This window comes from Sturnira hondurensis, unplaced genomic scaffold, assembly GCF_014824575.4.
Source record: "Sturnira hondurensis isolate 20B ecotype Veracruz unplaced genomic scaffold, ASM1482457v3 Scaffold0021354, whole genome shotgun sequence".
NCBI lineage: Eukaryota > Metazoa > Chordata > Mammalia > Chiroptera > Phyllostomidae > Sturnira > Sturnira hondurensis.
In genome coordinates this window covers 31,023,112-31,047,137 of record NW_028093985.1, presented here as the reverse complement: position 1 = coordinate 31,047,137, position 24,026 = coordinate 31,023,112, and positions in this window count along the sequence as shown.

Below are 24,026 nucleotides of genomic sequence, written 5' to 3'. Positions count from 1 at the left end.
AAAGCATTATGCTGAGTGAAATAAGCCAGGTGTTGAAGGACAAATACCATATGATCTCACCTCTAACAGGAAGCTAAACAACAAAGCAAACAAGCAAGCAAAATATAACCAAAGACACTGAAATAGAGAACAGGCTGACAGTGACCAGAGGGGAGAGGGGAGGGAATTTCAGGGGAAATAAGGGAGGGATTTAGAGGAACCTATATAAAGGATACATGGACAACAACTGAGAAGGGTGGAAATGGGAGGGAGGGGGGAGGTTGGGGGGTGGAACGGGATGGGAGTAATAGACAGAAAACTGTACTTGAAAAATAATTAAATAAAAAAATTGGGGAAAAAAAAACCAACAACAACAAAAATAAATAAATAAATAAATAAAATGCCAATTCACTTAAAAAAATAATAGGGACAATTTGAAGCCTAGAGTTTTGTTATTTTCTTTCACAGAGGAATTAAGTTTTTCTCTAGCCCAATGCCAAGGGCACTAGCAAATCAAGAGAAAATTAATTCTTTCAAAGACTAAGGAGATTCAAAGCAAGTCTTCACCCCTGAGAGGACAGGACTATTCCCAGTTCACCTTTCAAAACACAAACTTGTAGAGTTTCGACCAGTACAGTTGGTTAAGGTCTTAACATGTTGAAAGACCCTGAAGTCTAATTTTCTAATGCAAGCCTCATGAGCCTGTCAAAACTCTTATTAAATGAAAAGGAAATAAGAGAAAAGCAAGAGAAGAAGAAGAAATAAAAATCCCCCCCTTGCCTTGGCTGGTGTGGCTCCGGGGATTGAGTGCTGGCCTGCAAACCAAAGGGTCACCAAGTCAGTTTTTAGTCAGGGTACGTGCCTGGATTGTGGGCCAGATCCTCAGTGGGGGACACATGAAAGGCGACCACACATTGATGTTTCTCTCCCTCTCTTTCTCCCATCTTTTCCCTCTCTCTAAAAATAAATAATAAAATCTAAAAAATGAAACATTTAAAAAAATTACCCCTCCTCAAGTACTACAAAGTTAGCTATGTAGAAAATACTTAAGAATGAACAAGAAAGCTCCTAGACTACTGAGTTCACCAGAATCACAGGATAAAAGTCAGCACACACAAATCAAGAATATATACTAGCATTGTACACTTGGAAACTTACATTTAGAAAAATACCATTTATAAGTACAACAAAAATTAAATGACAATACTTCAAATCTAACAAACAAAACATGTATAAGAGCTCTACATTAAAATCTTTGAAATGCTGGTAAAAGTAATAAAAGACAACCTAAAGAAATTAACATACCATAAAAATGGATGAGAAGATTAACATAAGGAAGATACTAGTTCTCTTCAAATTTATCCATATTGTCAGTTATCAAAATTACTGGATTATCAATCAAAAGCTTAAAATAATATTTTGCAGATATAAACAAGCTGATTCTAAAACTGGTATGAAAGAGCAAAAAACTAGACAAGCTGAAACAATTGTGAAAAAGAAAAAGTTCAATAAAGTGAATTTAACCCTTGCCAAAGACAGTGTGGTTTAGGTGAAGGGATAGCATGCAAATCAATGCAACAGAAAATAAAGTCCAAAAATATTTTCACACAAATATGGCAATTTGATTTTTGACAAAAACATTTTAAAATTCAATAAATAAATTATAGTCTTTTCAACAAATGGTATTAAAGAAATTGTAAATCAATGTGTGAGAAAAAATATATAAACTTTGACCTAAGCTTCTCATTTTATATAAAAACTAACTCAAAATAGGTATCAAATCTAAATTAGGACATAAAATTATAAAAATTTTAAAAGAAAACAGAAAACACATTCATGACCTAGAGTTTGGTGAAGAGCCCATAGACATTATTCTAAAAACCAAGCACATAAAGAAAAAAAATTAGACTTCATTAAAATTAAATCTTTTTTCCCCATGGTAGGCGTTTTTAAGAGAATGAAAAGACAAAACATGGACTGAGAGAAACATATTAAATCACACATAAAATGAAGGGCTTAAGTCTAAAATACATAAAGAACTCTCTCTCCCCCTTTCCTGGAGTAGAGTGAATAAAGGGGGAAGAATATGAGTAGCACCGTTTGGGCTCCCTCCTCATGGAAGGAGACATCATGAGTTGAAAAGTGTTTGCTACCAACATTCTCTTGTTTGTTTGTTTTTTTGTTCAAACCATTGAGATTACTTAGTAAACCTGTTGTCCACCAGAGCTGAAACTTTCCATTTCAAAAAAGAAGATCAAGCCATCAGGGCTGAGCCCTGCTCCCCCCTTCACAAGACCACTCTTCTAAGACCACCCCCACTGTACTGTGTATTATCCTGGGACAACTTGTGGACAGTTTAGATTTGAACCCATTATATTCTGAAATTGGTCAGAGAGGAGCACTAATTAAATCAATGGCATGCTGTACTCAAGGCTGAAAATAAAACTCTTTCTCTTCTCTATATTGCTTCTCAAGTACATCTAGCAACATCACCCAAAATAGCGTATCATAAATCCTGTGATGGGATTAAATGACAACATGAAGATACTCCAGTAGTAACATGCCAAAATAGAGATGCACCAAAATTGAATATAAATCCCTTCCTATTATCAAATTCCCAGAGAGAGAAATTCAGAGATTAAATGTCCTTGCGAGTTTAAGTCCAAAAACATTCAAGTCCAAAGTGCTTGAACTTCAAAATAAAATTTTTTTGCTCTTGAGAGTTAAAAGCTCAAAGCCCAAAGAGACTCCTCCTAGTTTTTCATTCTGTTCATTCTCAGTTAGAGGTGTTCTCAATGCCAGGGTGCAATTGCACATTGCCCTGCATGTTCCAGGCAAGATCATATGCTCAAAACAGCACATAGGTTGCCAGACTGTACAGAAATGCAAGGCTACACAAATAAAGAAGGGTGGGTAGAGAAGGATGGTGGTCACCTTTGAACATAAACTCAGTTGAACAAAATCTTGCATCAAGAGGTTAATAGTGTCACTGTGTATTTACTATAATCTGGAGAAGAGGGAGGCATATATCTCTGTATATTACCTCATGTCAAAGGAGTGACTTTGAGATATACTTGCCTTCTTCAAATTTTAGAAATTTGCAATGGTGGCTCAAAGTCAGTACAAACTGTAACACAGAATGGAAATTGCCAGGTCACAAGTACTCTCCAGGAAGCACCAGGATTCAGAAATATGGTGCTTATGTTACTTAGGGTAGGTTGATTTGATGAAGAGATAATCAAGAAAGCTGGTGATACAATGAGGTTTACAGGTACACAAAAAATTTCTAAGCATATAGGCTAAGAACAGTCTTATTTAAACTAAAACCTAAATTGCTGCCCCTTTTAAAATTGCATCCTTTTAAGCTGTACAACCTTTCCTAGACTATCCAAACCACATTCTCCAAGATGCAGCTTCTATAGTACAAGTGGATTTGCTCTTGATTAATATTTACTTGGTCTGCATGAGTCTTGTGATCATCATAGTATTGGCAACACAAGGAAGGGGCCTATAATGAAAGCAGCCAGGAGTGAGGCCCGAACTGCTCAATTCCAGTGACCCCTGTGTACCTTTGGCCAAACTTCACCTCTGGTCACAAAAGCACAAACACATTCTGCAGTCTGCAGTCTCACCTTCCTTACCTGCTCTGCTCTTTTCTTATTACCTTGGAACCTATGCATAGTCTTTTGAATTCACCAGCTTATCATGTTGAATTTCTCTTAGTCATATTTTTCTTCTTCATTGTATTACAACTTTATTCTGATCAAAACAATATTACCAAGTGAAAGGATATAAAGGTTTAAAATTTTTAAAGCCATGCTTTTTAGTAAAAATATCACTAATTTTTAATTACTAAAGATGCTAAATAATATGCACAACATGCTTATATATAACCTAGATATATATGTAGCATATATATATGCTACATTTTATTCATAATATTCATTTCTATGTCAAGCTGTAATAGGCCAGGTAAAGAAATCCAGACAGAGGAGGTTGAAGATGGTGGCCAGGTAGGTCAGTCCACTTGCCCCCAGCTCGGATTCTCAGCTGAACTTCTGACAAATAACCTGAACAATCAAAGGAATCTTAGCTGATTGGACATTTTGAAGCCAAGGAGTACAGAAGACACTTTAAAACACAAATTAAAGAGATTTCGTAAATTGAAGGAGAAATACCCCATGCATGGCACATGGAGCAGCAGACAAACTAGTCAGAAATTGTAGCTTTCTGGCTCCCCACCACTTCCAGGGCAGGGGGCCCCAGTCCCATGCAGGGAACCCTCAGACTCTGCCTGGGAGTGACTGGGAAGACATGGAGTTGGGGAGATCCAGGCTACACCCACACAGCGAGCAGCACTTTCATAGCTGCAGGGCCAAGTGCCAACCTGGAGAGTGCCTCTATCTCTCAAAATGATCAGGGGCCACACTTGGGTCAGGCAGAGGTAAGCTCCAGTCAGCTGTGACTGTGAGGGACTTTTGGCTTTTTGGCAAGGAGGTGTGCATGGAGAACCAGACAGTGACTCAATACCGTGGTGGAAGTGCCACAGAGAGACTTTTTGAAAGGGAAGCTGAGGCATGCTGGGCAGGGACCCTGTGTGCAGCTGCCCTGACAGCAAAAGGACAAGACTGAAAGCACAGCTTGCTCCTACTAAATACAGCTGGGCAGGGAGATCAGAAGGTTGTACAGCAAAGGGGTCTCTGGGCCCCTGCCCAGCAAGGTTAGCAAACCGGGGCCTATCCCAAATGTATAGAACCGTGTCTACTGCAAGGGCAGCAGGCTGGGAATTAAACAGGCAAGAGCTGAGCAACTGAGATTATTTACAGCCAGGCAGAACCCCTTCCCCAGCAGATTTCAAACCCTTGGGAAGGGAAGGACATACCTAGCCACTCCCACAGGATTGCAAGTACCACATCCCACAGAGAAGTTTGGTAGAAGAGACAGGACAGGCTAAAGAATCCCTTGTAGGGTGCATATCCACAGGAGAATGACAGGAAGAGAAACTCCAGAACGACCCATTTTCAACTTCTCTCAGAGAGACAAAATACACTGGTTCCTAGGACCCTATTCTACTGAGGCCAGCAAGACTGGAAGATCAGAAATTGATCCATCCCAGCCTTGGCTCTCACACAGAGCTGCCATCAGCACCGAGCAGAAAAGGGCTGCCCCTTTTACACAAATTGGCCCCTCCCTTGAAGTGGACAACTAGTTCATCAGAAACTATACATTACTGGAAATTAGCTGGGCACCAAGACAGGTGGTGCAGGGGCAGGGGAATATACCCACAATTTTCCCAGAAGACTGAACTGTACCTCCCAGGGGAGACCCAGGGGTCCCACTCTCCAGATTGCAATAGAAGGCCCCTTAGAGGCAGGTGAAGGTGGTACATGTGGTGCTGCCAGAAGATGGATGACTCACCCCTGGACCTTGAGCTGATAAAAAGCCAGAAACAGATCCAGAAGAAGAAGACAGAGGCAAACACCAAACTTCTGAGATGAATTGCACCTTATTCCTCTTTAGTATTTACATCATTTTTTTCTCACACATAGCCTTTTAATATTTTTTCTTTTTCCTCAATTATATTCCAAGTAATTCACTTTTTTAATTTTTATTTTATTTTTATTTCAAATCTGACATTGTACTCTTCTCTTGTCTTACTCTGCTTTGAAGAAAGAAGAACTTCTTTCTTCACTTTCTTATTTTCACTTTAAATTTTATTTCCCCCTTTTTACACCTTGGCCCTATTCCTGTATTCTTACTATTTCTTCCCCTTCTACCCTCTCAAAATCAGTTTTCTTTTCTTTAGCCACCTCACATTCTTTCCCCCTTTCTTAAATATTCTTATTTTCTTTCCACCGTTATTAATCATTGCTGGTTTGGCATGGATATTGTAGTTACTGCTATTTTTCTCCAGTTTTAACCTATTTGCTTACTATTTTTCCATTTCAAGTCTCATAAGTTACTTTCCCTATCTTACTCCATTTTTGCTTCCACCCTGCCCTTGCTTATTTGAGTTTGGAATTGTATTCCCCCCCCCTTCTAAGCCTGGGTTCTATTCCTTACTCTCAGTATTTCTTCTCCTTCTATCCTCTCAAAATTATTTTCCTTTACTATAGATATCTCACATTCTCTGTCTTATAATATTCTTATTCCCTTTCTGCCTTTATTGATCACTGCTCATCTGTCATTGTTATTGACCCTCTTGTGGTTTTTCTTGAATTTTGTTCCTATCAATTGACTACATTTTTCATTTTATTTCAGATCTCATATTATATGCTTCCTTTTTCTTACTCCAATTTACCATTTCCCTTCCCTGTTTAATTATGTTTTAAATTTTACATTCTCCTTTTCTTCACCTTGTTTCTATATTTCCTACTCATTATTTCTCCTCCCTCTTCCCCCTCAAAATCATTTTTCTTTCCTTTAGTCATCTAATATTCTTTTTTCTTATCTTATAATATTCTTAATCTCTTTCCAACTTTATTAATATTTGCTCATTTGCTATTGATACTGCTGATGTGGGAGGTGGGTATTTTTGTGGGTGTGGGTTTGGTTTGCTCTGTAGTTTTGCTTTGCTCTGACAGCACCTATACAACAGCATAAAAAAATGCAGTGGGGGTTGTGACTCTCAGTTAGCCAATCAGAGGAAAGAACCTATCAATCAATGAGTCATAAATAATGAAAGCCCAAGTACAACAAGACAGCCCACATAACTTGAATAAAGAGCATAATTAGAACATCCAGCTCAGGAGATCAAAGATATTACACCACCGAGTTCCCCATAACTCCTACCACAAAGGACCACCCCATGAAGACAAAGAATCAAAGCAGAGAAATTTGATATGTGGAAACAAACAAAAAGAATCACCTAAAATGGGGAGACAAGGAAACATGCTCAAATGAAAGGAAAAAAAAAGGAATCCCAAGGAAAAAAGCTAAGTGAAAATGAGGCAAGCATCTATCAGACATAGGATTCAAAATAATGGTTATAAGGATGCCCAAAGGACTCAGTGAAAACCACAAGGAATTTTATGAGAGCTACAAGGAACTTAGTGTGAAGTACATCAGCATGAAAAAAATAGAAACTATGAATAACAGCCAGGGGGTTATAAATAATATATCTGAAATGAAGAATACATCTGAAAGAATTAAAAACAGGCTAGATGGAGCAGAAGACTGAATCAGTGAGTTGGAAGACAAAGTAGAAAACACCCAGTCAGACCAACAAAATGAAAAATCACTAAAAAATAATAGTTTAAGGGAGCTTTAGGACAACATGAAATGCAACAATAGTCACACCATAGGAATACCAGAAGGAGAAGGAAAGGAGAAAAAAAAGACAGAAAACATCCCTAGCTTGGTGAGGAAAAAAGTCATGAAAATTCAGGAAGCATAGAGGGTCCCAATCAAGATAAACCCAAAGAGATCCACTCTGAAACACATCATAATTAATATGGCAAAATATAAAGACAAAGAGAGAACCTTAAAGGCAGCAAGGGAGAATCAGCTAGTAACATAAAAGGGAGCTCTGATAGACCTATCAGCTGGTTTTTTCAACAGAAACACTATAAGCCAGAAGGGGCAGGCAACAAATATTCCAATTAATGAAAAGCAAGGACCTATAACCAAGACTACTCTATCTATCAAAGGTCTCATTTAAAAATGTAAGGCAAAATAAAGAACCTCCCAGACCAAAAAAAAAAAAAGGCTACAAGAGTACATCTTTACCAAGCCAGGACTGTAAAAGATAATAAAGGGACTGCTTTAATAAGAAGTAGAGAGAGAAACAAAGGTACAAAAGAAAAAATGGCAATGAACAAGTACCTATCAATAATAACCTTAAATGTAAATAGACTAAATGTTCTAATTAAAAGGCATAGAGTAGATGAGTGAATAAGAAAACATGATCGGCATATATGCTGTCTGTAGGAGACTTACCTCAGAACAAAAGATCTACACAGCCTGAAAGTCAAAAGATGGAAAAAAATATTCCAAGCAAATGGACATGAAAAAAAAGTTGGGGTAGTAATACTTATACCTGACAAAATAGGCTTCTATAAAAAGAGACAAAAAAAAGATCACTACATAATTCTTAAGGGAGTAGTCCAACAAGAGTATGTATATATGTGTATATATATATATATATATATATATATATATATATATATATATAACCTTGTAAACCTTATATATATATATAATTATATATATATATATAACCTTATATATATATATAACCTTATATATATATATGTGTATATATATATATATATATATAACCTTGTAAACACATAGGCACACATCAAAGAAGTGCTTAAATACATAAGGACAATCTTAGAAGCCTTTAAGAAGAAGATCAACAGCAATACAGTGATTGTAGGGGGTTTTAACAGCTCACCATCAACAATGGATAGATCTTTCAAAGAATCAACAAAGATATTGTGGCATTGAATGTCACTCTAGATTGAATAGCTTAATTGATTTTTACAGAACATTTTACCCCAAAGAAAGAAAGTACATATTCTTTTCATACGCACATTGATCATTTCCAAAGATAGACCACAAGAACATAAAAACAAGTCAACAAATTCAAGAAAATTGAAATTATATCAAGCATTTTTTTTTAATCACAATGGCTTGAAACTAGAAACCAACCTCAAGGGAAAATGCAAAAGCATTCAAATACATGAAGACTAAATAACATGTTATTAAATAATGAATGGGTTAACAATGAGATCAAGAAAGAAATCACTACATACCTGGAAAAAGATATAAATGAACATGCAACACCACAAAATCTATGGGACACAGCTAAGGCAGTCTTGAGAGGGAGTTCATAGCAATACAGACCGATCTATAGAACTAGAGGAAAAACAACACCAACAAAAGCCCAGAGTGAGTAGAAATGAGGAAATAATGAAGAACAGAGCAGAATTAAATGACACAGGAACTAAAACAAAAATTAAAATAAAAAACCACACAATTTAAAGGATCAATGAATCTAGGAGTTGGTTCTTTGAAAAGATAAAGAAAATTTACAATTCTTTAGCCAGACTAGTTGAGAGAGAGAGAGAGAGAGAGAGAGAGAGAGAAGCCCCAAATAAATAAAATCAGAAATGAAAGAGTAAAACTAACAACTGATACCACAGACATATAAAGGATTGTAAGAAATTACTATGAACAACTATATGCCAAACCTGGACAACCTGGAAATTTCTAGAAACATACAACCATTCAAACTGAATCAAGAAGAAGCAGAAAGACTGAACAGACCAATAACAACTAGCAAAATTGAAGCAGTACTCAAAAACTCCCAATACACAAAACCCTGGACCACATGGCTTCCCAGGCAAATTTTACCAGACATTCAAAGAAGAACTAACAACTATGCTTATCAAACTATTCCAAAAAATTCAAGAAGAGGGAAGACTCCCAAAGTCTTTTTTTACGAGGCCAGTATTATCCTAATTCCAAATCAAGGTAAAGACACAACAAAGAAAAAATTATAGATTAATATTTCTAATGAACATTAATGCTGAAGTCCTTGACAAAATACTGGCAATGCGATCCAGCAATACATTAAACAGATCATACACCATGATCAAGTAGCATTTATCCAGGGATGCAAGGATGATAAAATATTCACAAATCAATGCATGTAATATATCACATAAACAAGATGAAAGACAAAAATCACATGATCACATCAATAGACAATGAAAAAGGATTTGATAAAATCCAGTACCCATTTGTGATAAAAACTCAGCAACATGGAAATAGAGGAAGCATACCTCAACATAATAAAGTCCACATGTGAGAAAACTACTGCCAATATTACATTCAGTGGACAAAAACTAAAAGGGTTTTCCTTAAGATTAGGAACAAGACAAGAATGTCTGCTTTTACTATTGTTATTCAATGTAGTACTCATTACATAGTAATCAGATAAGACAAAGAAATAAAAGGCATCCAAAATGAAAAGGAGGAGTTAGAACTGTAACTATTTGCAGATGACATGACAGTGTATATAGAAAACCCTATGGTCCCCACCAAAAAACTACTTGACCTAATAGTTGAATATGGCTAACTAGTGGGATACAAAGTCAACATTCAGAAATCAATGGCATGCTTATACACTGACAATAAATTATCAGCAAGAGAAACTAAAAAAAAATCCATTTCCTATAGCAACAAGTAAAATAAAGTATCTAAGGACATCCAAGGATGTGAAATATCTGAAGTCAGGAAACTATAGAACACTGAAGAAACAAATTGAGGAAGACAGAAATGAAAAGAAGCATATACTGTGTTCATGGACTGGAAGAATTAAAATCTTTAAAATGCCCACACAACCCAAAGCAATCTATAAACCCAATTTAATTCCTATTAAAATACCAATGGCATACTTCCCAGATCTAGAAAAAATATTTCAAAAATTTACATGAAACCAAAAGAGACTCCAAATACCCTCAGGAATCCTGAGAAAGGACAAAGTTTGAGAGATCACAATGCCTGATATGAAACTATACTACAAGCCCACTGTAATCAAAACAGTCTAGCACTGGCATAAGAACAGACAGGTAGAACAATGGAACAGAATAGAGAGCCCAGAAATGACCCAATGTATCTATGACCAATTAATATTGACAAAAAGGACAGGAGCATAAATGGAGTGAAGACAGTCTCTTCAATAAATGGTGTTGGGAGAACTGGACAGGTACATGCAAAAAATGAAACCAGACCACCAACATATACCATATACCAGAATAAACTCAAAATGGATAAAGGTCTTCAATATAAGTTGAAATACCATAAAAGTCCCAACAAAAATATAGGCAGTAAAATTTCAGACATCCCATGTAGCAATATTTTTGCCAATGTATCTCCTAGGGCAAGAGAAATAAAGGAAAAAATGAACAGACAGGGCTACCTCAAATTAAATATTTTCTGCACAGCTAAAGAAACCATCATCAAAATGAAAAAGGAACCAATTGTATGGCAGAACATATTTGCCAATGATACATCACACAAGGGTTTAATCTTAGAAATATATAAAGAACTCATGCTACTCCACTCCAGGAAGCAAAACAACCCAATTAAAAATGGGCAAAAACCTGAATAGACATTTCTTCAAGGAGGACATACAGATGGCCCATAAACATATGAAAAAAGTGCTTCCTCTAGCCATCAGAGAGATGCTAAATAAAACCACAATGAAATGTCACCTCACACCTGTCAGGATGGCTATTATTAATAAATCAGCAAGCAACAAGAACTGGCAAGGATGTGGAGAAACAGGAACCCTACTGTACTGTTAGTGGGAATGCAGGCTGGTGCAGCCACTGTATAAAACAGTATGGGATTTCCTCAAAAAATTGAAAGTGGATCTACCTTTTGACCCAGTGTTTCCAGTGCTGGCAATATACCCTAAGAATCCCAAAACACAAATTCACAAGAACTTATGAATCCCTATGTTTATAGCAGTGCTATTTACAATAGCCAAGTGTTGGAAACAGCCCAAGCACCCATCGGTAGATGAGCAGATTAAAAAACTGTGATGCACTCCTTGAATTTCAAGGAGTTCATCATCACCTAGCCCTTATTATATGAAATGTCAAAGGGACTTATTTAAGAAAAAGAAGATAAAAAATATGAACAGTGAAAGGACAGCAAACTCACAGTTATTAACAACCACACCTAAAACAAAAGCAAACTAAGTGAACAGCTAGCTCAGGAGCAGAACCATAAAAATGAAGATTACATGGAGGGTTAGGAACAGGAGAGTAGGAGGAGGAGAAGGGGGGAGAAGGTACAGAGAATAAGTAGCATAGATGGTGGGTAGAAAATAGATGGGAGGAGGGCAAGAATGGTATGGGAAATATAGAATCTAAAGAACTTGTGACACATGGACATAAACTAAAGGGGGGAGTGGTGGGGAGTGTGCAGGGTGAAGGGGAATGAAGGGGCCAATAAAACAACTGTAATGGCATAATCAATAAAATATATTTAAAAATAAAGAGGAAATGATTTTAAAAAACTGATGCATTTACACAGTGAAATACTACATAGCAGAAAGAAAGAAGTCCTACCTTTTGTGACAGCATGGATGGAACTGAAGACTATTTGCTAGGTGAAATCAGGCTGTCAGTGAAAGACAAATACCATGTGACCTTACTTATAACTGGAATCTAATGAACAAAATAAACTAATGAGAAAAATAGTCAAGAGTTGGAAGCAACCTAGGTGCCCGTCAGTAAATGAATGGATCAAAAAACTATGCTACATATACACAATGGAATTTTATGCTGCAGAAAGAAAGAAGGATCTTCTACCTTTTGTAGCATCATGGATGGAACTGGAAAGGATTATGCTGAGTGCAATAAGCCAGGTGTTGAAGGACAAATACCATATGATCTCACCTCTAACAGGAATCTAAACAACAAAACAAACAAGCAAGCAAAATATAACCAAAGACACTGAAATAGAGAACAGGCTGACAGTGACCAGAGGGGAGAGGGGAGGGAATTTCAGGAGAAATAGGGGAGGGATTTATAGTAACATATATAATGGATACATGGACAACAACTGAGAAGGGTGGAACTGGGAGGGAGGGGGGAGAATGGGAGGTGGGATGGGATAGGAGTAATAGACATAAAACTGTACTTGAAAAATAATTAAATAAAAAATTTTGAAAAAAAAGAAAAAGAAAAATAGAACCAGAGACATGGAAACATGAACAGACTTATAGCTGTAGGAGGGAAGGAAGGACATGGGGAATGGTGAAAGAAAGAGGAAGGGATTAGTCAAAGAATATGTATGAATGACTCATGGACATGGACAATAGAAAGGGGATTGACTGTGAGAGAGAGGGTTAGGCTGGGCTAAAAGGGACAGAAAAGTTAGGACAACTGTAATAAACAGTTAAAGAAAGAAATCCATAGAATCTGGTGACAAATGTTTAGACCTGTTTTTATAAGTCCTGCAATGTATTGTTCTAATGTAATTTTTTATCAAAATAGAATTCCAGTTATCCTAATAATAAAAAACTCCTTAGTTTTATATACCTCTTTACAAAGATCTCTTATGTATATAAGTCCTCTTAGGCCTTGGAACAGCTCTGTAAGCTAGTGTACTTGTGTCCATTTTATAAATGACCAAACAGATTTAGGGGCAGATATTCCACACTCCAAATATTTAATATATTACAAACCTTAGATTTAATAACAAATTTGATGACTCTTAGTTTTTTGCTTTTCCTTCAATCCTCCTTAAGGCTTTGATAATTTTAGGGAGTCATCATCATCAATGTCTTCAGCTAATGCCTCAATTAGAGGCACTAATTACCCTAAACCAGGGTTTCTCAACTTTAACATTAGTGACAGTTGTGCCACACAATTCTTTGTGGTGGCATCCATTCTCTTTCCAGTTAAGATGACTAATGCATCCAGGGGCTCCCACCAACTACAACTTCCTGGGACAGTAGAACAATAGCTGGCCAAACAGGTCCACATCCTAATCCCCAGAACCTGTAAATGTTACTCGATATGGCAAAAGGGACTTGGCAGATATGACAAAGATGATGGATTACTCTCAAAATCATATTCTATTATGTAAGATTTCATCTTTTTTATTGCATTGCTTATGCTATTACAGTTGCCCCAATTTTTCTCCCTTTGCCCCCTTCCACTTAATCTTTTCCAGAGATTCCCCCTTCCTTTGTTCATGCCCATGGGTCATTCATATAAGACCTTGGGTAGCTCCATTTCTAATACCTGCTCTTAAGATTCCCCTGCCAATTCTGTAACTACCAATGTATACTTCTTAATCCTTTCAGCTTTTCCCCATTTCCCCAGACCCCCGATCACAACTGGTCATCATCCCAATGTTCTCCATACCTATGATTTTGTTTCTGTTCTCCTTGTTTGCTTAGGTTTTTTTTTAGATTCAGTTGTTGATACTTATGTATTTACTGCCATTTTAATGTTCATAATTATGATCTTCTTTTTCTTAAATATGTCCCTCCAACACCTCATGTAATAAGGGCCTGGTGGTGATGAACTCCTTTAACTTGACCTTACCTGAAAAGCACTTTATCTCCCCTTCAAATCAAAATAATAGCTTTTCTGGATAGAGTAATCCAGGGCCTAGGTCCTTGCTTTTCATCATTTTGAATACTTGTTGCCAATCCCTTCTAGCCTGCAAAGTTTCTTTTGAGAAATCAGCTTACAGTCTTATGAGAACTCCTTTATACATAATCATCTGCCTTTCTCTTGCTGCTTTTAAAATTCTCTCTTTATCTTTAACCTTCAGCATTTTACTTACGATGTGTCTTGGGATGGTCCTCTTTACATCCATCTCATTTGGGACTCTTTGTGCTTCCTGGGCTTATATGTCTATTTTCTTCACCAAATTACAGAAATTTTCAATTTTTTTTTTCAAATAGCTTTCCAAATTCTTACTCCTTCTCTTCTCCTCTGACATCCCTATGATGTGAATATTGGAATGCTTGACGTTGCCCCAGAGGCTCTTTATGCTATTCTTGATTTTTTTTTATTCCTTTTTCTTCTTGCTGTACTGATTGGATGTCTTTTTCTTCCTTATGTTCCAAGACATTGGTTTGATTCTTGGATCTGTACTGTTGATTCCCTGGAATTTTTTCTTCATTTCATTTAGTGTCTCCTTCATTTCTGATTGGGTCACTTTAGTGACTCAGTACCCACTGAGTTCCTTGAGCACCCTTTTAACTAGTGTTTTGAACTTTGTATCTAATAGATTGTTTATCTTCATTTTATTTAGTCATTTTTCTGGAGTTTTGTTCTTTTCTTTCATTTGGGCCATATTTATTTGTCCCCTCATTTTAGCAGCCTCCTTGTGTTTGTTTCTATGTATTAGTTATAGCTGCTTTGACTCTTGTGTCTTGGTAGTGTGGCTAATGTAGTAGGTGTCCTATAGGGTCCAGTGGCACAGCCTCCCCTAGCCCACAAGGTGGATACTCAAGGTGAACCCTCCATGTGGGCTGAGCACTTCCTCCTCTTATAGTTAAGTCTTGATTGCTGTTAGCAGGTCAGTGGGAAGGATTTATCCAGGCCACATAGCTGGTAGAACTGGCTGTGACCACTGGCCAGCAATCACCTACCAATCACCTTCCTTGTGGAGGTGATGGTGGTTTTCTGATGTGGTCTGTAACTGTCTCCTGTGTGCACAGCCTCTGGGGTTTCCCAGGTGGTGAAGTCCAAAGTCAGCCACCACCTGTTTTTTCTCAGGGCCCCTTGGCATAAGCTATCAAACAATCTGCAGATAGCTATTGCTAGTGCTGGGCTTGGGGCCACTCAGCGAGAGGTCTGGGGGCTGGGCTCAGCTGTTGCTTGTTTGAGCATATTTAGGAAGGCCTGAAGCCTGTACCTAGCTCCACCATTCATATGAAAAAGCCACTGTTACCAGCCTGTGTGGTCCATAATTTGGATAGTGTGGAACCCTAGGTAGTCATCCGGGTGGGACTAACCGTGTGAGCCAAGTTGGTGAAGATTAGGAACAGTGCCACCACACTGTGGCTCTGTGTGGAGAAAGGCTTAAAAAAGGAACAATGGCCACTTTCTGCAGTTCTGTCTAAGGGGAAGTTGTCCCTCACCTCTCACCCTGATGCCAGACACTTCAGTTCCTCCATGTATGTCATTGATGCCCCTCAAGATGCTGCCCTTGTGCTGGAGCATAGAGGGAGTGAGTCTGAGTAAGTTCATGTATGGGGCCCTCCAAAAAGAAATTCCTGAGAATCCCTCAGTTTCTTCCACTGACCCAACCCCCACCGATTTTTATAGCCAGAAGTTGTGGGGACTTACCTTCCCGGCACTGGATCTGTGGAGTGGGTGGTCTGGTGTGGGGCTGGACTCCTCGCTCCCAAAATATCCCTCTGTTTTATACTCACAACATGTTGGTTTGGGACCAGCCCATTCTACATCTCCACATCTCCACCCCTCTGCCCCTCCACCCCTCCTACCCATCTGGCAGAATGCAGTTTCTTTAATTCCTTAGTTGTCAGACTTCCATACAGCTTTATTTTCTGTATGGAAGTTCTGAGCAATATTTATTTTGTGGTTTTGCTGTGGTTGTGCAAGAAGGTGAGCTGTATATACGTACACCTCCATCTTGTAAGATTTCACCGTAACAGACTGGAAAGGATTCTCCTGCTGGCCTTGAAAAGTAAATAGCTATTTTTTGAGCTACCTACAGAGTACATCACATGGTAAGGAACTACATATGACCTCTATGACTTGAGATCATTCTCCAGATGACAGCCAATAACAACCTGAAAGAGTCTGGAAGCCTCCAAATGAGAACACAGCCTCTTAGCTTATTGTAGCCCTGGGTGAGACAGCAGAGAACCAAGCCAATCTTGGCTCACAATCTCAACCCATGGAAACTAAGATAATAAATGTGTGTTTGAGTCAATAAGTTTGTGGTAATGTGTTATGCAACTCTCAAAACTAATACACCATGACAGTGAATAAGACATGCCTTAAAGCTATGAATGGTGGTTCTGGAAGAGAAAGCAAATCAGAACCCAGAGTAAGTGTCTATTCCAGTAGGAACAACATGCTGTCTTTCTTCTGATGGGAATGTCCTACGCAATTAATTGATTACTTCCCCTGGATAATGTGCGACAGCAGGGGCTCAGTGTTGGCCTGCTATTGGCAGGTTGGACCCTCAGCAATGGCTATAGACAGATCAGCCTGGATGAGTAGAAATCCATGTTGATGAGTCTAAGAATGACCTCTAACTTTAGTACTATGGGAACCTTGTGAACCTATTTAGCAAGGACAGGGTGTTAGAGAGGAGTAACTAATAGAACTGAAGACAGACCACGTGGCTTTAAACAAAAAAAGTCATCTGATTATCTGTTACTTTCTGTCAGAAATAAGGTAAGGACTTGGCTTCTTATTGTGGGTTTTTCATGTGGTTTTGATCCTATGTCAACTTGTTGGTCTATAGGATCCACTTCAAAAGTTGCTCACTCTGCCATGGCCAGGTCCCAGGTAGCTCAGCTGGTTGGAGAATATACACCAAAAGGTTATGAGGTTGCAGGTTTGATTCCCAATTAGGTCATATACCTAGGTTGCAGGTTTGATCTCCAGCTGGGGCGAGTAGGGGAAGCAACCGATTGATGTTTCTCACAGCTCTCTCTCTATCTCTCCCTCCCTCCACCACTTCCTCTCTCTCTAAAACCAGTAAACATACCCTCATGTGAGAGTTTTTTAAAAGTAGCTCACTCACCTTTTTTTAATATTTGAAAATGTAACTTTCATAATGAACAGGTACTATTTATCATTTTTAGCAGTGATTTTCTCATAATATGGGCATACATCAATCATCCAGCTCTATCTATCTGTACACCCATCTACCTAACAATGTATAGAATATATTGATCTATCAATAGAATATAAATATATATAGAATACAATCAATGGAATGTATATTTACATTCTATTGATTGGCTACTTAATAGAATCACCTGATAAGTTTCATAATAACTGAACAACCTACTTCTGGTATTTCTGGTATAAATAAAAATGGTTATATTTGATATTTATTAAATAAATTTCACCTATAACAACTTCCCTTTTAAAAAATTACTACATGGCTACAAGTTTAGTCTTATGAAGATCACAAGTAAATTTTTAAATGAGCCTTGAAAATATTTGAAAATGCACAATGTTGAATGAGAACACACCAACTTGGCTCTAACCCTTAGCACCCACATTGTGTGGGGACAGATGCTTAAATTCTGTGAGTTCCAGTTGTCTTGACTATAAAGTATAGATAATGCTCACTTTGTAGGGGTGATTTAGAATCAGTGATCACAAGTCAAAGTACCTGCCAAAGATTATGCGCAACAGTAGGTTACTGTTTCTAACACATAGGAGAGGAATGGGACCTAATGCTGGGAACCTGACTAACAGTTCGTTCCAGAGGAAGAAAACAACTTAAAAAAACAAACTCAAACAACATTTAGAATGGGCCTCAAACATAAGAATGCTGATTGACCAGAAAACATTCTTCCCCTCTCGTCTCCTCACAGTCCTTCCAGGCCTGTTGCCTTCCTACCACGATGTAGAATAATGATCTAGTAGGAAGAGCTCAGCACAAAGGTCTGCTCATACTTCCTGATGGGCCAGTCCCCTCTCCTCCACAAAGATAAGCCAGAAATTTCTACATAGCTTTTGCTATACCTCACCTACTACTAGTTAAGTTCCTGGTAAGTCACACCCACTTCACATGTAACTTACTCTTCTAGTCAAATAAAGCAATATACCTGTTGCCCCTTGTGCTCACCTACCTCTGTCCCTTTGGACATGCTATTCCTCTCCACTCACCTCATTTCTTGCCAGAAAATTGACCATTGATTCCAGGTCCACACCCAGTTTACTTCATCTTTACAGAGTCCCCTGAGAGATTTTTTTTTCCCCATGGACATCTCTTAGTGTATTATGGCTGTGTCAGTCTGAATCTTACCTCCTATTAGTTAAGGAAGCCCCCCGAAATGGTGACCATGTCTTCATATTATCCACAGTACCTAGCACAGCTTGTTCTAATATGTGATAGAAATGTATTTTGAGTTTTAGACTTTAGTTCAAGAATTAATTCACATCTTTGCAGAAAACTGACATTCATCATCAGTATAAAAATCACAACAATGCTAAATATTTGTTTTCTTGTGAACAGTAAACATTGAATGGGAAAGACTTCATTTCTCTCTCTCACCCCTCTCTCTTTTACTTCTCTTTGAAACATTATTTTCCCTTTTTGTGTCAAAATCAAAAATACTATTTAGTTTCCTGACACTATTTAGGGCATTGCTATAGAATAGCAGCAGTCCCGGAAAGAAATTTAAAAGGTGAAGTAAGCCACTCTCTTATTTCTAAATAAGGCTAGTGAAGTCTTCCTAGAGAAGTGAATATATGTGTATAAAGATTTACTTAAAAAAAAAAGAGCTGGATTAGAAAGGGAAGGTAGGGTAAGAAAGCCCACTCTTTCTTCCTCAGTTAACTCCTATCTGTTCCAGCAGTTCCTGCTTTTCCGTCACCATCTCTCTGATACTTTCTGGCATCCTCAAGGAGAATATAAATGAGAAGAATAGAAATGTTATTTTCTAATAATTCTGGTCATTTTTTCCACTGGAATTTAGAGAGAATGAAATTCTCTTTGTATTCTTTAAAGCAGTTCCCTGAACCAGCACATTTGTCTCCTAATCAGCATCAACTATCATGCAGTAGCAATTTTTCATTTGGGGTAAAGTCACTTCATAGAATAGCCATTGAGTTAACACAAAATATTCACATGTAAGATCCGTAGGGCATTAAGAGATTTTCTAGTTCATTCCTCTTCCTTCAGGTAAAAATACTCAGTATATCACATGGAAAACTCTCCTATGTTTCAAGATTTTAGGGGAAAAAATGCAATCTTTTTTGTCAACTGATTTCTAACTTCATTGGTTTATGCACTACAAATCATTACATGTTTTCTGGTAGTGTTGTTGGTGGTATAGTTTAGTTTGATTTAGTTAAATCTGACCTTTTTTTGCTCCTTGATAGTATCTTATTAAAATAATTATCTAGTTATCCTTCAGCATTTGTTTTTTAGTTCAGTTCCCTAACACTTGCTCGGAAATCATGTTTGTTCCCTCTTTAATTATTTGGTTAATGCCTTCTTATCTGTCTCTATATTGTCCTTAACCCTCTTTGGGTACTAGCAGAATAGTGTAGGTGATTCTAGTAACTCAAGACATAAATGAGGGTGAAGTTGCCACTGTACTTTTCTCCTTGTTAGTAATTCCAGCTTTACAACTCTATTCCATATATCCAACCTACTAATGTTTGTACCACAGACTTGTTAGTCTGGTTGAATTGCAAACTGGATTCAAATGTTATGATCACAAGTGAACTGTTTGCTCCCTTTCCTGTGTTTCTATTGCTCTACATACTTATCTCTATTTGATTATGTATATTTTCATTTTTAAACATATATCAGATTCTTATATCTATTAAAACTTAAACAATCAGAAGTAGGACTAAAATGCCTATCTAGGGTAAATGTTTAATAAATATGAAAAGCAGCCTTGGCTGGTGTAGCTCAGTGGATTGAGCATGGACTGTGAACCAAAGGGTCTCCAGTTCGATTCCCAGTCAGGGCCCATGCCTGGGATGCAGGCCAGGTCCCCAGTGGAGGCCATGTGAGAGGCAACCACACATTGATGTTTCTCTCTCCCTTCCCCTCTCTCTAAAAATAAATAAATAAAATATTTTTAAAAATAAATAAGTATGAAAAGCAAAGAAAGAGAGGAAGAAAGGAAATTAGCTTAGAACTGCAAGAGGCCACAAAGATGATTAAGTTTAACCACACTTCACACACATACACAAAAATACAAAAATAAGGAATTGAGCCAAAGCCATATACCTAGTGAGGAGCTGTCTTGGACATTTATAATTTGGGGGCACCAGCTAGCCATTGCCCCACTTATTTGGTAAGAGCACTCTGACTTTAGACTTTGCCTATCCAGAACTTTTGTTTGAAATCCTAGGGGAAGAAGAGCTTTTCTATTTTCCAGTCTTGAGCCTGGGAGGATTTAGGAAAGAAGCTGCTGGCAGCCACTGCCCCACCATTTGGAGCCAATACAGAAGAGACAGAAGCTTGAAAGGTGAGGAGAGATTCAGTATGGTGATGCTTCTTAAATCTTTGAGTCAAGAGAAACCCACATAACAAATATGTTTTCTTTTTCCTTTTTAGTTATTCTTGTTTATCCCATTACAGTTGTCCCAACTTTTCCCCCTTTGCCCTTCTCCCAGCCCAACCCCTGCTCCTACATTCAATCCCCACACCATTGTCCATGTTCATGGGCAATTCATACATGTTTTTTGACTAATCCCTTCCTCTTCTTTCCACCATTCCCCTCACCCCTCTCTGTCAGCTGTCAGTCTTTTCCATGTTTCCATGTCTCTAGCTCTGTTTTGCTCATTAATTAATTTTGTTCATTGGATTTCTCTTATAAGTGAGATCATGTGGTATTTGTCTTTCACCACCACCTGGCTTATTTCACTTAGCATAATAGTCTCCAGTTCCATCCATGATGTCACAACGGGTAGGAGTTCGTTCTTTCTTTCCTTCAGCATAGTATTCCTATGTTTCTTTTTTTTGTTTAGAGTTGACTTGGGTTTTCTGACTTGGTCCTAACCAAATCATGCAGTTCTTAAATGAAAGTATGGATCTTCTAAATTCAAACCTGTGCTCTTTTCATTACCTTGGTCCTATATGCCACTGTCCCTAGTATTGCTTCCTTTTCCTTTACCAAAGGATAGGTCTTCTCTAGCAATTCGTATCCTGTGGCTTCCAGCTTTTAAAGACAACCTAATTATCTCTGAGTGGACCAGAATCTGGTGACTGGGAAGATGACCTCACCCATGCCTACATGTCTGGATCCCTAGTAACAAATCCCTCAAAAATGCTTGCTATTAAAGGTACAAAGTTCTCAGAGACTTTAGTCTAATTCCAGATGAATTCCAGTTTGTATTTATTCAGAGTTTTAAAAACCAGATTTCCAGGGAGTCTTGAGTCTTGTATCCATGTGTGTGGCTTTATCAACGCAGAGGCAGAAATTCTATGTATTCAGACAGCCCTGAGTCAGAGGTGGCTCCTATGCAATTATTAAAATTGATTTCCTCAGGTTGTTGAGGCGACTTTTGTGATCTTATGTTAGCAGAAAGAGTCATATCTGCTCAACAACTGATCTAATGCCTGTATGGACACATAGCCTCCATATCCACCTTCCCTAGCAAGGTTGATAACAGCTCAACTAAGCCAGAGGGAAATTCCAAAAACAGAAATCAGCACTGCATTCTAACCTACAGTTAATATTGCAAAAATAAAATACAGTTAAGTCAGCTAAAATTTCCTGTTGGGCTGGGAGAACCTTGCAACCACAGAAGAGATGTGATAATCAAGTTACATTATGGCAGCTTAGGAGTCAAAAATATTTTATATTATAAGATGTATGTATAAGAATATTTATTACAATACTGTACTGGTAAATGAATTCAAAGAGCCTAAATTCCCATCAGTGGGCAGCTGGTTAAGTAAATTATGGTACATGCCTCAGTGGACTTCTATACCACATTAAAATGAAGAAGATTGGTCTCTATGTCCTGATAGGCAATTACCTCCAGGACATGTTTTTAAGTGAGAAAAAGCAAGGCATAGAGGAGTGTGTGTAGAATGCAACTACTTATTTTACTCTAACAGAGAGAGCCCTCTGACTGGGCATACACGTGCCCACCTAGGCACACACACACACACACTTCTGCTTCACTACACAGAGAGTATCTCTGGAAGGAACCACAGGAAACTGGCCTCAGAGGTGGCCTCGGGGAAGGAGGCTGGAGTGCTGGTGGGCCGTGTTTAAAAGGAGACTAACTTTTCAATCTATTTCCTTTTGTGCCATTTGAATTTGTGTTACCATCTCTCAACAATGCCTATTAAAAATAAAAATAAAGAATAGTCCAAAGTTTGCCTTTGATTTAGAGCTTAAAAATGAAAACATTAAGATTTTATATTCCTTTTTTCCTATAAGGCAAAAGCAGGTCCCTTCTATCTTTGTTACTTGCTTTTGAACAAATAGACTCTAGTATTTTTAGACTTTCTCCCTGGAGCCCAGAACTCACGGTATTAAAGTAACCAGGGAAATATTGAGGAGCTGGATACCAAGTTCTGTATCCTAAATATTTTTCAGTCTTGAGGAAACCAGCTTTCCTCCTAATACTGTTGTTCATGCCAGTAGTAGCATACACTGAGGTAATTTCTTCTTTTCTGCTAGATTAAAGAAAGGGTTTAATCTTTTTTTCTCTTTCTCTCAGAGAAGTTTCTGTTGTTCTTTTCTTCAAAGTGAGCAGGCATCTGAAAACAACTCTGGTGATTTTTCTGCTGGAAGAAGCAAGAAGCTATTAAGAGTGGCACTTGAGGCCACTGTGAAAGTCCATTACCCCAGAAGTAGATTAAGGCAAGTTTGCAGAAATGTGTTGGCCCAGCATTATCATTCTCACCTGAAAGAACGTGGCTTCGATTTAGCAGGAGACAGATGTTCTTATCTCATTTCACTGACACACTCAAATGAAATAAATAAAAAGTCTGCCTCCTCAGAGTTTGCTTTGCTGTTTAAATTCTGAATCACATACTTTGGAGAGGATTATTTTTCCCTCCTTCTTCCACTCTGACCACTTCCTCTGAGGTTCTCAATGGAACCTGCCCGGGACTGTGCCTCTAAACTATCTAGCTTGAGTTCAGTACCAGACACCACGGAAATTGTTCAGAAGAACAATGAAGGCAAAGACTAATAAGCATAAACTGTGGTGGCTTGTGAAACAATTTGCATAAAGTCCAGATATTCATCCCACAGAGATTCCTTAAGCACAGAACTTAACTAGTGTCACTTCCGAACAGACTCTAACTGTAACAAAATTTTATGAGTAGAAACTGATTTGTGATACTCCTCTCTACTTCCTCTTCTCCTTTTATTCTCTCATCCTCTAGAGCTGCTGTGCTCCAAAGAGCAACAGATCAAGTTGAACTGTGCCCAGGCTAATGCTTAAAAGTGGGCTTAGAGAAAGTAAATATAGTTCAAGTTGAACCTTGTCTAGTTTCCAAAAGATGTACAGTTCTAGGGAAGTTCATTTCCAATAGTAGCATCAGAGATTTCTTCCATTTAATAGATGGTGAACAAAATCATGAATCAGGACTGAAAGGTATATTTGTCAAGCTTAATAAGAAGGCTATAGGAGGACAGTCCCCTGCAGACTCTATCCTATCCACACTACACCTCAGGCAGTAGATGTGAGAAAGGACATCTTGTCATATACAGTAGGATTTGAGATCAAGAGAGTGGTTAAGACTTCCTTGTCCTGAGATCAGTGGTTCTCAAGTCTGTCTCCTAAGCCTGACACTTCCCCCCAGAAGTTCTGATTGGCTGGTGTTGAGGGTGGCCAGAACTGTATCTCTATTGGGCTCTG